This window comes from Plecotus auritus (genome assembly GCF_963455305.1).
Source record: "Plecotus auritus genome assembly, chromosome: 2".
NCBI classification, from domain to species: Eukaryota; Metazoa; Chordata; class Mammalia; order Chiroptera; family Vespertilionidae; genus Plecotus; species Plecotus auritus.
Window position 1 is genome coordinate 213,398,082 of NC_137771.1, and position 14,112 is coordinate 213,412,193.

The window sequence follows — 14,112 nt, forward strand, 5'->3', positions numbered from 1 at the left end:
TGGAAAGTCTAAAGTTATTTGGAAGCATTATGAAACAATATGTTATTGAAATTATGATATGCATGAACTAAATAAAAATATGGTTTTAAATTAATTGGCATCTACACACATACACACATATTTACAAGAATTATACAATTTTAATACCTATAAGATTCAAAATACCTCTATTAAAATACTACCATTTTGGCTCATCTCTTTGGTGTTTCAAGGGCTCTGAAGGTCTTAACATAGCCCTGATTATAATGTCCACTTTAAGATAATAGAAATAAAAATAGCTAACACACAAAAAATACAACCTAAAATATTTATGCTATTTATCAAAGTAATTTTCAGCAATATAAATGGTTGAAATATAATTAGGTTTTATATACATTCAATTCTTCCCTTTTCCATGAATCAGCACAATCTCTTTTGTTTCTCTGAATTCCTAACTGTAAGTCCAGACCTGGGAAGTAAGAAAATCGTTGATTGTAGACATATCCACCCTTACTCTTGAGCCATCAGGTCTAGGTCTGGGTATAAAATAGCAGCATTATTCTCAGTAGCAGATGGGAACAATTTGGGGCCCAGTAATCTCAGGTTATGTTCTTGACCCAACACCCAGCCAGAGCTACAGTCTTCCATTAAACCCACAATTCAATAATTTATTTTCTACTACACTTTACCAGTTCTCCAAAGGGAACAGATTTTATCCTAACAATTACTTCTTGACTGCAACCCTGTGAACTTGATTGGTCTGTGCCACACCCTATTCTTTAGATGATGATCCCTCTGTCTCCTTGGGACAAGCTTCACAAGTATAATATCATAGATGCATTCATCAGCTTTCTTTTTTTCCAAGTAATAACGGTCCCAAATGTCAGGGAATAAGGATATTTATTAGCTAATGTAACTTGGTGGTGCTTCAATCCATCTTATCCAGAGACCCAAAGGATGTCATAGCTCTGTCTGTATTTCTGAGTTCTAATTATCATTCTTTTTCTGTTGTTTTTGCTTGCCTTTAAATATATGCAAATATTCTCTTTATTCTGAAAATATATCTGGCTGGAGCCCAAGTTTGCCACTTTATGTCACTGATCCAAATGTTAGCTCCTTCACAAAAAACTCCAAGGAAAATCCATAAAGACTTTCTTTAGGTCATATGGCAACCTGTCCAAATAAATTCAATAATGAATTACCAGGAAGTATAGTAATGGAGGGGTCTGTCACTGGCAATCATATCCACATTAGGGGACACATGGAGTAAAAAGAAAAAACAATTCTCAAAGGAACAAAAATGGGTTGTGAGAAATAGAACATTTTTAAATCTAAGATTAAAATTGTCATTTAAAATAGAATTATATGAACAGTACAGTGATGTCATATCTGCAGGAGGGTCATTATAACTATTACATATAAGAAGATATTTTTGCACTGGCCAGTGTGTCTCAGTTGGTTGGGCATAGACCCATGCACCAAAAGGTTGTTGGTTAAATTCCCAGTCAGGGTATATACCCAGGTTGTAGGCTCCATCCCCGGGGGGTGGGGGGTGTGCATGAGGCAGCCTATTAATGTTCTATTCTCACATAAATGTTTTTCTCTCTCTCCCTTCCTCTCTCTTGAAAAATCAATCCTATCTAATAAAACAGTAATATGCAAATTGACCATCACTCCAACACACAAGATGGCCGCCCCCATGTGGTCAAAGATGGCTACTCCATGTGGACACAAGATGGCCACCACAAGATGGCCTGCAGGTGAGGGCAGTTGTAGGCAGTTAGGGGAGACCAGGCCAGCAAGGGAAGACAGTTGGGGAGACCCAGGCCTGCAGGGGAGGGCAGTTGGGGGGGACCAGGCCTGCAGTGGAGGAGAGTTGGGGGGGGACCCAGGCTGCAGGGGAGCACAGTTGGGGGGGACCAGACCTTCAGGGGAGGGCAGTTGAAGGGCGATCAGGCCAGCAGGGAGGGCAGTTAAGGGTGACTGAGCCAGCAGAGAAGGGCAGTTAGGGGAACCCAGGCTGCAGGGGAGGACAGTTGTGGGGGACTAAGCTTGCAGGAGAGGGCAGTTGGGGGGGACCAGGCCTGCAGGGGAGGGCAGTTAGGGGTGACCAGGCCAGCAGGGGAGGGCAGTTGGGGGCAACCAGGCCGGCAGGGGAAGGCAGTTGTGGGTGGTCAGGCCAGCATGGAGGGCAGTTAGGGGTGACTGGGCCAGCAGAGGATGGCAGTTGGGGAAGACCAGGTGAGCAGGGGAGGGTAGTTGGGGGGGACCAGGCCTGCAGGGAGGGCAGTTGGGTGGGGGACCAGGCCTTCTGGGGAAGACAGTTGGAGGGGACCCAGGCCTGCAGGGGAGGGCAGTTTCAGGGGACCGGGCCTGCAGGGGAGGGCAGTTGGGGGGTTAGGCCTACACAGGAGGGCAGTTAAGGGTGACCAGACCAGCAGGGGAGGGCAGTTAGGGGTGACCAGGCCAGCAGGGGAGGGCAGTTGGGGGCAACCAGGCCGGCAGGGGAAGGCAGTTAGGGGCAACCAGACTGGCAGGGGAGGACAGTTAGAGGTGACCAGGCCGGCAGGGGAGGACAGTTAGGGGCAATCGGTCTGGCTGGGGAGCAATTAGGCGTCGATCAGGCTGGCGGTGGAGTGGTTAGGGGGTGATCAGGCTGGCAGGCAGAAGCGCTTAGGGGCAATCAGACAGAGGCAGGGAGCAGTTGGGAGCCAGCAGTTCTGGATTGTGAGAGTGATGTCCAACTGCTCATTTAGGCCCGATCCCAGTGGGAGGTTGGATATCCCTCAGGGGTCCCAGATTGGAGATGGTACAGGCTGGGCTGAGGGACACCACCCCTGTGCACGAATTTCGTGCACCAGGCATCTAGTAATATACATAAAAGAAGAGACTTTAAGAGCAAATTTGAAGAACCCTAGGAATTGTCTGGGGCTATATAATTTGTGTAACTCAGTCTTGTTTGAGAAGGGATCAGTGCATATGTCTGAGTGCCTATCCCTACCTACTTGATGGCATCTCAGAATAAAACGTTTATGTAAATGAAAGGACATCATGACACATTAGCAAAGCTAGAGCTATTTTGACATGGCAGTAATGTAAGAAGTGACAGAGAAGCAGTGGGTAAAGAATTCATATACATACTTAAAGACTACAGCATGGAGCCTGCCATCCTAAGTCGTTTTAAGTAGACGGTATAGACACAAAGGTATCATGATGTTGTTTGTTGGCCGGTTGGTTGCTTTTGCATAATAATAATAATAATCTATACTAATAAAAGCCTAGGTGTTCCTTGTGCTCTCGCACATGACGTCACAAGATGGCTGCCACAAGATGGTCGCTACAAGATGGCCATGTACACAGTGGAGGCGGGGCCTGGAGGCTGCTCCATGAAGTGAGGCCTGAAGGGTCCCACTGCTCTGCACAGCACGGAGGAGGTGGGTCCCAGTGGTGGAGGTGGGTCGCGACAGGGCAGGGCTGTTGGGGGCAATCTGGCTGGCAGAGGAAGGCTGTTGGAGATGATCAGGCCAGCAGGGGAGGGCAGTTGGGGGACATTGGGCTGGCAGGGGAGGGAATTTGGGGGCCATCATGCTGGCAGGGGAGGGCAGTTGTGGGCAATAAGGCTGGCAGGGGAGCAGTTAGGTGTCAATCAGGCAGTCAGGGGAGTGGTTAGGAACCAGCGGTCCAGGATTGTGAGAAGGATGTCCGACTGCCAGTTTAGGCCTGATCCCACAGGAATCAGGCCTAAACTGCCAGTCAGACATCCCCCAAGGGGTCCCAGATTGGAGAGGGTGCAGGCCGGGCTGAGGGACACCACCCCCTGCACAAATTTCGTGCACTGGGCCTCTAGTAATATTATAATGTTCACTATTTGGAAAACACAATTTGGCAGCTAAGTGGAAAATGAAAAGTAGCAAGGAAAAAGTGAAAGCAGTTGTAAAATGATTGATTACAGGTCATTTATTTTTTTATTTAAACTAGTCTCAATGGAGGTAGAAATAAAGTAATGGTTGTGAGAAATATTTAGGTACTTTTTTTGTAAATCGTGAATGATTAATATTGGTTATGAAGGAGCTAGAGGAATTAAGAATTCTTCTAAAAGTTTGCATATAAAGAATAAGTATTTTGAAATTAACCATATCAAATGAACTGGAGTAGATTGGTGAGGAAAATTTTGAGTTCAGTTTTTGTCACATTGACTTTACAAAAGAAAAACAAAAAACATGAGAGAGCCAATTGGAGATTTGTTGTTAGCAATTAGAAGCTTGTCTCTGAAACTCAAATTTGAGGTCTGGTCTAATGTTATAGATATGCCTAAAATCAGTTTAGGATAAACACTACTAAAAGTCACTAGCCCATCTGAAATCTTTCAGTAAATAGATAAATTTCAGTAAATAGAAGCAGTGCATTAATCTAAGTAAAGGGATTACTAAAGTTTGTACACTATTCTTTCAACTATTTGTTATTTTAAACAATTGAAATTACAACAATATTTTTCATGGAATGATCATGTTTACATATGAAAATTGGGCACAAAATTTTTGTAACAACTGAGATACAGAAACATATACTTTATGTACTTTATTTGTATTTGAGATATATATATATATATATATATATATATATATGTGTGTGTGTGTGTGTGTGTGTGTGTGTGTATATATATATATATATATATATATATATATATATATATCTCCTATATAATAAAGAGCTAATATGCAAATGGTCATCACGCCCTCACGCTATCATGCCATAACTGCTCAGACACTCAACACTGGGGAGAGAGGAATGGGGACCAGCCAGGCACAAATGAGCTCGTGAGAGAGGAATTGGGACCAGACAGTCTGTGGCCTGGGAGAGGGACAAGCTGCCCGTCCTGTGGTCCTGGGCACCAGCAGCTGGGGCTGCGGCCCGGGAGAGGGACAAGCCGCATGCCCCGCAGCCGACCCAGGAGAAGCAGGCCTGGGTCCTGGGTGCCTGCGGCTGGTCAGAGGAGAGAATCCTGGGTCCTGGCTACGGGCGAGGCAGAGGAGGTTAGGGGTGATCAGGCCAGCAGGGGAGCAGTTAGGAGCGATCAGGCTGGTAGGGGAGCAGTCAGGGGTGATCAGGCAGGCAGGCAGGCAGTGGTGGTTAGGGATGATCATGCAGGCAGAGATGGTTAGGGGTGATCAGGCAGGCAGGCAGAGGGGTTAGGGGCGATCAGGCAGGCAGGCAGGAGAGCAGTTAGGAGCCAGCGGTCCTGGATTGCGAGAGGCAGTCAGGCATCCCCCAAGGGGTCCTGGATTGGAAAGGGTGCAGGCTGGGCTGAGGGACCCCCACCCCCGTGCAGAAATTTCTTGCACCAGGCCTCTAGTATATATATACATATACATATACATATATATATGAATATATACACTTTATATGGTTTGTACTTGCAACTCTGATTTACCAATGACATAATAAAAGTATAATCATTTTGTGACAAGAAATTATCCCATTTTTGGTTTGTTTGGAAAACTTTTTAACATATAGTTTTAAATAATAGTGCTCTTAATAAATACTTACTATTGATATATTTATCATTTTTTTTCTTTCTTTTGCTTTTGTATTTTACTTCTTCTAGTCATATGAAATTTGAAAAAAAATTTTCAGTTTCACTCATTTTCAAATCATAACCAAGGAACACAAATAATTTGCTTCCTTTCAGGCTTGAGAAACTTATAAATATATATTTTATGAACTATTAAATAAATTCTGGGTTAAAATTAGAAAATATTTAAAAGTTTAAAACTATTTAAAACTAAATTTGAGTTTAAATGATTTTTTTACTAATAACATTAAGTACTGGTTTTTATTTTAACTTCTTTATTCATAACACAAACTTGGTGGTGATGAACAAACATATTCTACTATATATTTGATTATTTGTAACTGCTGAAATTGTTGGATATATGCTTAAAATCTAAACAACTTGCTATATCACATCAATAAAATATTATATTATAAAATTAGACATACATTATTAGAAGTATAGGAAATATATTTTAAATGTCCTTGTCACTTAATTAAATTTTCTCCAGATGTACTCAAACATCATACTGAGTTGGTTGGCAATTTAGCTTTACCATTATGAGTTTTAAAATGACATCTAGTTTGCATTGTAGTTACAAGTAAATGAAGAGAATATGTGAAATAAATGAATGTTCACATTTTTAGGCAATTGTGGTAATTGTTTCATTTGCCATACAAATGAAAAAAAAGTTACATTCATCCTAAAATTTGGGTTAAAGACACCATGTATCTTTGGAAAATAAATTACACAAAGGCCATCTTTCTCTTTTCCCTTTGTGTATACAAATAACACACTCACAACACCAGAATCTATGTAATTATGATAGATAAAACATGGAACATTAAGAAACATAGTTTACACTGCACCGTCAATTTTCACTACTTTAATTTGCGATATGTTCTCTGAACACAGTATATATCTTTCTGGCATATTTCAATATTTGTTCATTGAATTATAATTTGGTAACTTTCTATTCTACTTAAGAGCGTACATTTGCATATTGAATTCAATTTTCATTCATGTACTTAGTATTCCCTAGTTCTTTCCAGCATCAACAATAGAGTAGAAAAGTAAGTTTCTTTTACCTGCAATGACTTACTACATCTTCTATTTACCCCAGTTGATTTTTTTTTACATTCTACTTACCACAATCTCAAAGAATTCCATAAATTTGAGAACTCTTGTAATTAGAGTGAGGTATGGTATAGAGACCACAGCCTAAAATTGTTCTTTCTCAAGCTTTCTATTTGAAGTTGGTGTTCAATAGTAATCACAGTTGCTTTGTAGACAAAGAAGCCAGCAGAATAATTATACCTACAGAGACTTTATTTTGCTTTATTTTAACTTCTGTTCAAGCCAATTCTCATAAACTTCCATTAAAGCCTTTATTCTTTTTCTTAATATCAGGTAAAGTCACAGAGTAGAATAAGTTTTCTGAAAATCCAAGTTATGAAAATGCAATTAGGAAATGTATAATAAAGTATAAAATCTTAGAGTCTAACTATCCATGTCATTAGAGAAAAACTGGTTTTTAGACAGTGAGTTATAGAAAGTGAGCTCAAATAAGGGAGACTGATAAGAATTCCCAACGTACATAAAGTTTGAGAAGGGTCTTGAAAAAGTGTTAAGATTTTTGCTATGATAGAGAAAGGATATATCAGGATGAGAAACAAACGAGCAAAATCCATAAAGTAGGGATGATTATGATATAAAGAAGGAAGAGTAGATCTCTTCCGTATAAAACTTGAGTGTCTTATTGCGGAGGCATATTGGACGTTAACATGAAAAGTGTAATATGAAACTAATATGAAAGGTGTAGCTACTTTATGAGTTATGATGATCTGAAAGTGTCCATTGCCTAAAATTAATTTTTCACAGCTTTCCACACTGAGCTGAGGTAAACTTTGAAATAACCTTTATTTTGCCTTCATATATCCAGCAAAAGCCTAATGCCCACAGCAAAATAAATAGTATAGAACAAATGAATGAAGGGGTGAGTGAAGAAACAAATGGAGAGATGAGCAAATGTATAAAATCAAATACTGTAGAATATTTGTTCTGACTAGCAGTGGGATATTTACATAATTCTGAAAACTGCCTAAATCTGTGGGGGGGAAAAGTAAAAATTCACTCTACCCTTGGAAATTAGATATAATGAGCCATCAATATCACAACTTCATAAAAACTATGAGAGAGGCACCACTGTCATTTCTAAAATTTTAAGGTTTAGATTATAGATAACAGAGTTTCAAGTTGATTTTAGTATTTGGCTTTCTGTTGTGGTATAGCATTCTGCACTTTATTTTCCTTAACGTGCTGATTTGAGTATATCTTAAAACAAAATATTTAAGATAATTATCAATATCCTTTCTTATATTTGAAACCACCATGGTGTATAACATCATAATGAGACAGACTGTTAAACCCAAACTGCAAGCACAATAGCCCTGGGAATTACACTATCGCAGAACACTTATTTGTAATTTTTTTGTGTCTCTAATGGAAGAAATGCAAACTGCATTCAGATTGCTTTATTTAAATCAAATTTGAATATAATTATAGTTCTAAAACATTGGGTTTGTTTTTAAAGAATCACGGGAAAGTAGTAGGAAAAAATAATAATCAGCCCCTTCATTGAACACAAGATCTATGTGAACTGAAACAAACATTATAAAAAGTATGTATTTTCTTTCAAAACTAGCAAGTATGAGAAGCTTCCAATGATTAAGACATAAAAAAATGACAATTTTAATATGCAGTTTTTATAACTAAGGAAATAGACTTCATAGGTTTTAAAAATATAATATGACAAATAACGTTAAGTTATAATGCCTTATTTCTCTCTTTTAGTTCAATGCCTTCATATGGTGGAGCACACACTCTAATAATGATAAATGTAGAATATACTTTTCAGACTTATTTGTTACAGTGAATTAGGAATGTTATATATTTTATAACTTTTAAACTATAATTTCTGGTAAGTATGATGATACCTAATATAACAGGATTTGGCAAAATTTTTCTGTAAAGGGTGACAAATGGTATATTTTAGGCTTTGTTAGCTATAGATCTCTGTTGGAACTACCCCAGTCTGCTATTTTAGCAGGCTATCAGCTATAGACAATACCTAAGCAAAGGGGTGTAGTTTGTTTCAATAAAAGTCTATAAATCAGACAGTAGGCTGGTTTTGTCCAGTGGGTTGTACTGGACACTCCTGTGACATACTATTGTGCATATCTTTCTTAAAAATATATTTTTATTGATTTCAGAGAGCAAGAGAGAGAGAGATCAATGATGAGATGATGAACTATAGAATATTTTATAATCATCCTCTAAATTAGAAACATCATCATCATCATATACTACAGGTCAATAACTCATCATTGATGTTTCTATCTCTCCATCTCCCTTCCTCTCTTAAATCAATCAATTTACATATTTAAAACAACAGCATTCTAGGCTTTTAAAATATATGTATAAATACTGGTGTGAAAGCTGTATGATTCACTATTTTATATTCAACAAATAGTGAATATAAAAATGTCCTACCTTAAACCATAGGACATGTATAATTCACTTAACACATTGTCCAGAGATAAACTCTCTTGTTGTTTTGGTGGCTTGACTAAGGACTCAGGCCTTTCATCCTAATTCTCTGCCATCCTTGCCTTTCATGATTGCAAGAGATCTGATGTGATCCCAGAATCGGTGTCTTTACCTAACAGTAGCCAAAATGGGAAAGAAAGCAAAGATCATTCTTTCCTTTAAGCCTCTCTTTTACTTGGGAGAAAGAATATTGTTTCCCCATAATTCCTCCTATTACCTTTTCTCTCACATTCCCTTGCTAGTACTGGAACAGACCTCAGCCTTCAGACTAATTAAGGAGAATGAATTTACCATAGGCTCTAAACCAATCATAACCCATGTGCTGGAACCATCCACATTGCTGCCTGAACAAGGCTGAGCTCCATAAAAAAAAAAGGGGGGGGGGGCATGACTCTTGGGTAAGTGTCTGTGTTGTATCTGTAGCATTTTAATTTATTAAGGTGACTGAATGACCACACATAGATGATAACACCACTGAAAGAAGAATCCTATATAATAAAAGCCTAATATGCTAAGTGTCTGGTCGTCCAGTTGGCCATTCAACCAATCAAAGCATAATATGCTAATGATATGCTAAGGCTGCTCAACTGCTTGCTATGACATGCACTGACCACCAGGGGGCAGACAGTCGACTGGCGAACCAGTCGCTATGACGTACACTAACCACCAAGGGGCAGACGCTCCAACCAGAAGCTTAGGTTGCTGCTGGGGTCCAGCTGATCAGGACTGAGTGAGACAGGCCTGACACACCCTGGAGCCCTCCTGCAGTCCCTCCTTGGCCCTGATTGTGCACCATTGGGGTCCCTTGGCCTGGCCTGTGCTCTCTTGCAATCTGGGACCTCTCGGGGGATTCTGGAGAGCCGGTTTCAGCCCAACGGCAGAACAACCAGTTCCTATGACATGCACTGACCACCAGGAGGCAGATGCTCAATGCAGGAGCTGCCCCCTGGTGGTCAGTGCACTCCCACAGGGGATTGCTGTTCAGCCCAAAGCCGGGCTCACGACTGGCGTGCACAGTGGCGGCTCCCGGACTGCGAGAGGGTGCAGGCTGGGCGGAGGGACGCCCCCGAGTGCACAAATTTCATGCACTGAGCTTCTAGTATATTAATATTTGCTCAAAGAAGGGGCATGCTATTCCATGCAGGCCACATGGAGAAGCACCAGTTTTGATCAGGAGACTGAAGGAGGGAGGGTGATACGTGATTCACAGCCTTTATTGTGTTTTCCACTGGTAAGGCACGCCAGGGCAGGGACATGGTGTGGTATTGTACATTTGAATAATGTTGGTGAGTGGTCTGAAAGCTATCCAGTGCTCTCGAGCTATCTGGGTTGATTTAGGGGAGGAAGAATATTGGCTTGGTATCCAAGAGTTAGATAAAGAAGATGGTTGGGGGCATGGAGTTTGGGTTGGGTGATTTGCATGTGAAAGGCCTGTTCCCAGGCAAGTTGTTTATTATCTTAAGAACTAGAGGCCTGGTGCATGAAATCCATGCACTGGGGGGTGGGGGGATGTCCCTCATCCCAGCCTGCCCCCTCTCACAGTCCGGGAGCTTTCATGGGATGTCCTAATGATGGCTTGGGCATGCCCCCCTGCCTCTCTGCTCCCAGGGCTGAACCATCCATGGCTTGCCTCACAGCGCAAGCAGTCCCCAGGGGAAGTGGGTCTAAACTGCAGTCTGGCCTCCCTCTGCAGGCTGATCAGGGGAAGGCACCACCCCCATCACCCCACTGCTGCTGCCACTGCCAGCTGCCAAGGTGTTTTCATTAATATGAACTCCAGTCCCTTCACCACGAAAAAATGACAACTTTCTATAGGCATTTTCATAGGATATGACATTTCTTTCTTTTTTTTTTTTTTATCCTCACATGAGTATATTTTTCCATTGATTTTTAGAGAGTGTGGAAGAGAGAGGGAAAGACAGAGAGAAACATCAATGTGAGAAGAACACTTCAATTGGTTGCCTCCTGCATAAGCCATGTCCTGGGCCTCAGCCAGGGAGGAGCCTGCAACCTAGATTCATGCCCTTGATCAGAATCAAACCTGGACCCTGTGGTCTGCAGTCTGAGGCTAGGGCAGGATATGACATTTCTTAGCCCCTCCAGCAGTGGACCTTCATTTTTTTCCTCCAGGAGTGAGGTGGAAAAACCCTAGATCACCTTCTTGGATTCTTATTACCCAAGTTGTAATGTGAGTGGCATACTGGGAGCTTAGCCAATGAGCAGTCAGAGAAGGTGTTTCCTCTGCAGCTCACACGCAGAGGTGGGCCTGCTGGGGCCAGGTGGCAGCGGCGGCCTGGGCACGCCCCCTGCCTCTCTGCTCCTGGGGCTGTGCCATCCATGGCTTGCCTCACAGCGCAAGCAGTCCCCCCCCCACCCATTTCCCTGCACAACCTCCTCCTGAGCCGGTCATGACTGTTATGGCGTCCTGGCTAATTTGCATATTACCTCTTTATGTATATAGATTAGCAGTCTCTCCCAGGCCAGGTAGGCCCTTAACATGTCAAAGAATCATAAAGTAAAGGAAAAAAATTTAAAAGCATGAATATTTAGCCAAATATCTACAATCAAAATTGCTAATTGTTTAAATGTATCAAACAGCTAGGCTAATCATATGCATTTGCTCTTTTAATTCCCACATAGCACTGTGATATAAACCTCTTTTTATTTTGACACTCATGTAAGTTAACTAACATGTTCAAATTACAGTTAATGATTGGTAGAGCTTACATTTCAATTCACTCAGACTCCTATGTGCAAGTTCTTAATTTGGACTCTATTATTTTTGAAGAGTTCAATTTTTAATTCAGACACTTCTAAAACAATAAGAGGGACATGGATAAACAATTAAGTACATTTTGCAGTAATACTTTACCTCCAAAAAACAAATTTTGGTCTTTTTAAAAAAAATGTTTACCCTGGAAATTTAGCTTTGAAGAAATGTGAAAAAAGGCACAACAATGTAGTTAAGGGAAGATAGTCTGAAGCACTCAAAATAAAGTGATTATTTTTTGTGTCAACCTGGATGTGAGATCAAGTGTTAAAATATGAAGTAGGTTTTACACCAAATGATAAATGTTCACTATGGATACTATACACTTTCTATTATACACTCAAATGAGAGGTATGCAGATTTTAAAATCATAGGAAAAATATCACTACCACTGGCTGTTAGTCTCTGAGGCTCTCCCCTGCTCCTGTGCAGTGTGGGCATCCTTTACAGCAATGTCATGACCAGATGAAGAAGGACAGCAGCAGCCTTGGATACAGGGATTTTCTGATTTTGAACTGTACAAAATATGGCATTTTTTTTCTAACAATGAAGCAACTGGCCTAGGGTATATGAGCAGACTTTGTCCAGTTTTTCCTTTTCACACTCCCTGTGGGTGTTAGCTTTGAAACTTACTGGGAGACACGAAAGCTTTGTGCTGCAGTGGAAAGAATATGATTGTCACCTTAAACTGCATTTGAGGATTTGCTCCTTTTCTTGACCCAGAGTCATTGTGTCTGGTTATTCCATAAATCTGAGCCTCCGTTTCCACAGCTGTAAAGTGTATGTGTATGGGGGTGGCGGGACGAAGAACGTCCCTTATGAAAAAGTTGGACACATGAGAGAGTTAACCTCTGTAAACTAAGTGGCACATACTGTGACCTCTATAGAATATTAGCTTCCTGCTAGACTCTGTATCAGGTAGGCCATGCTTCCAAGTCTCATATCGGACCCCCTGGCTGGTCAGTCACTGAATTAACAAAATGCTCTCAGGAGTGTCTTTCTTTCTCCCCTCCTCCTTTCCACTTCCTTCTTTTTTTTTTTTTTTCTTCTATTTTATTCCCTCTCCAACTCCTTTATATGATTTCAAGGCTTCACTAATGCCTAGACCTTTTAAAAAAAATGAACACAGAGATTGAGTCTTGATTATTATTTCCTGAGGAAACTTCTCAGCCTGTCAGGAAATTTTAGATATTTATAGCTCACATCAGAGGCAGGCTCTGCCCACTTTACCAGTTTCTTTCTTTCTTTCTTTTTTTTTTTTTTGTGGTTACATATATTTATTTCTTAATTTTTTTTCGGGGGGGGGGGGGTTCTACATATAAAGACACATTTATTTTTTTATTTTTTTTAAATTTCTTTATTGATTAAGGTGTTACATAGGTATCGGTATCCTTATTCCCCCATTACTCTCCCATCCCCCCCACTCATGCCCTCATCCCCCTGTTGTCTGTTTCTTATCTTAGCCCCATCGCTCCTCTTTCACAGCTTCTTTTCTCTATTCATTCCTGCTGATGTAGCCTCTTGGACCAAGACTGCTGGAATAATAATGACCTCAAGGTATTTACATGCTCTATTGTTAGTCTAATGGTCATCTTGAGAATTTGGTTATCTATGGGGTTAATTGTGTATTTTAAATTGCAAGCCAACTCCATTTTATATATTGCTAATGTTAATTTTGAAAGTTAACATTAAGTTGCAACAGATATATGTAACTTATGATGGTTTTAGTAATTTAACCCAATGGATATGCATGTAACTATAAAGCTATTTTTTTTCTACTTTTCTTAGGCTCATACAAGTGAATAATTATGAAAGCTGGAACTTTATCCTGGATAAGCATTCAGAACTTTCAAATAATTCATTATTAAGTTACAATATATCAGAGAAAAATATACACATCATAAATGTATACCTGCATGTATTTTCAAAAACGGAATAAAACTGCATCACAAACACACTGATCAAGAAAGAAACTTCACCAGCCCATTTGACAGTGATTCATCAGCTCTACTGTGATTCATTACGGGAACTGACCTTTACCAACTGTGGGAGCTGGTTAAACAGTCTTGGTAAGACTCCTGTCCTGATGTCTGATGCCGGGCTTGAAGTCCACAGGGCATGTGGTTAGGAAGGGAAGATGGATATAAAGCGGGTGAGCACGGTGGTAGTCTGCGGAACCCACAAACTGGAGCTGAAATCCACA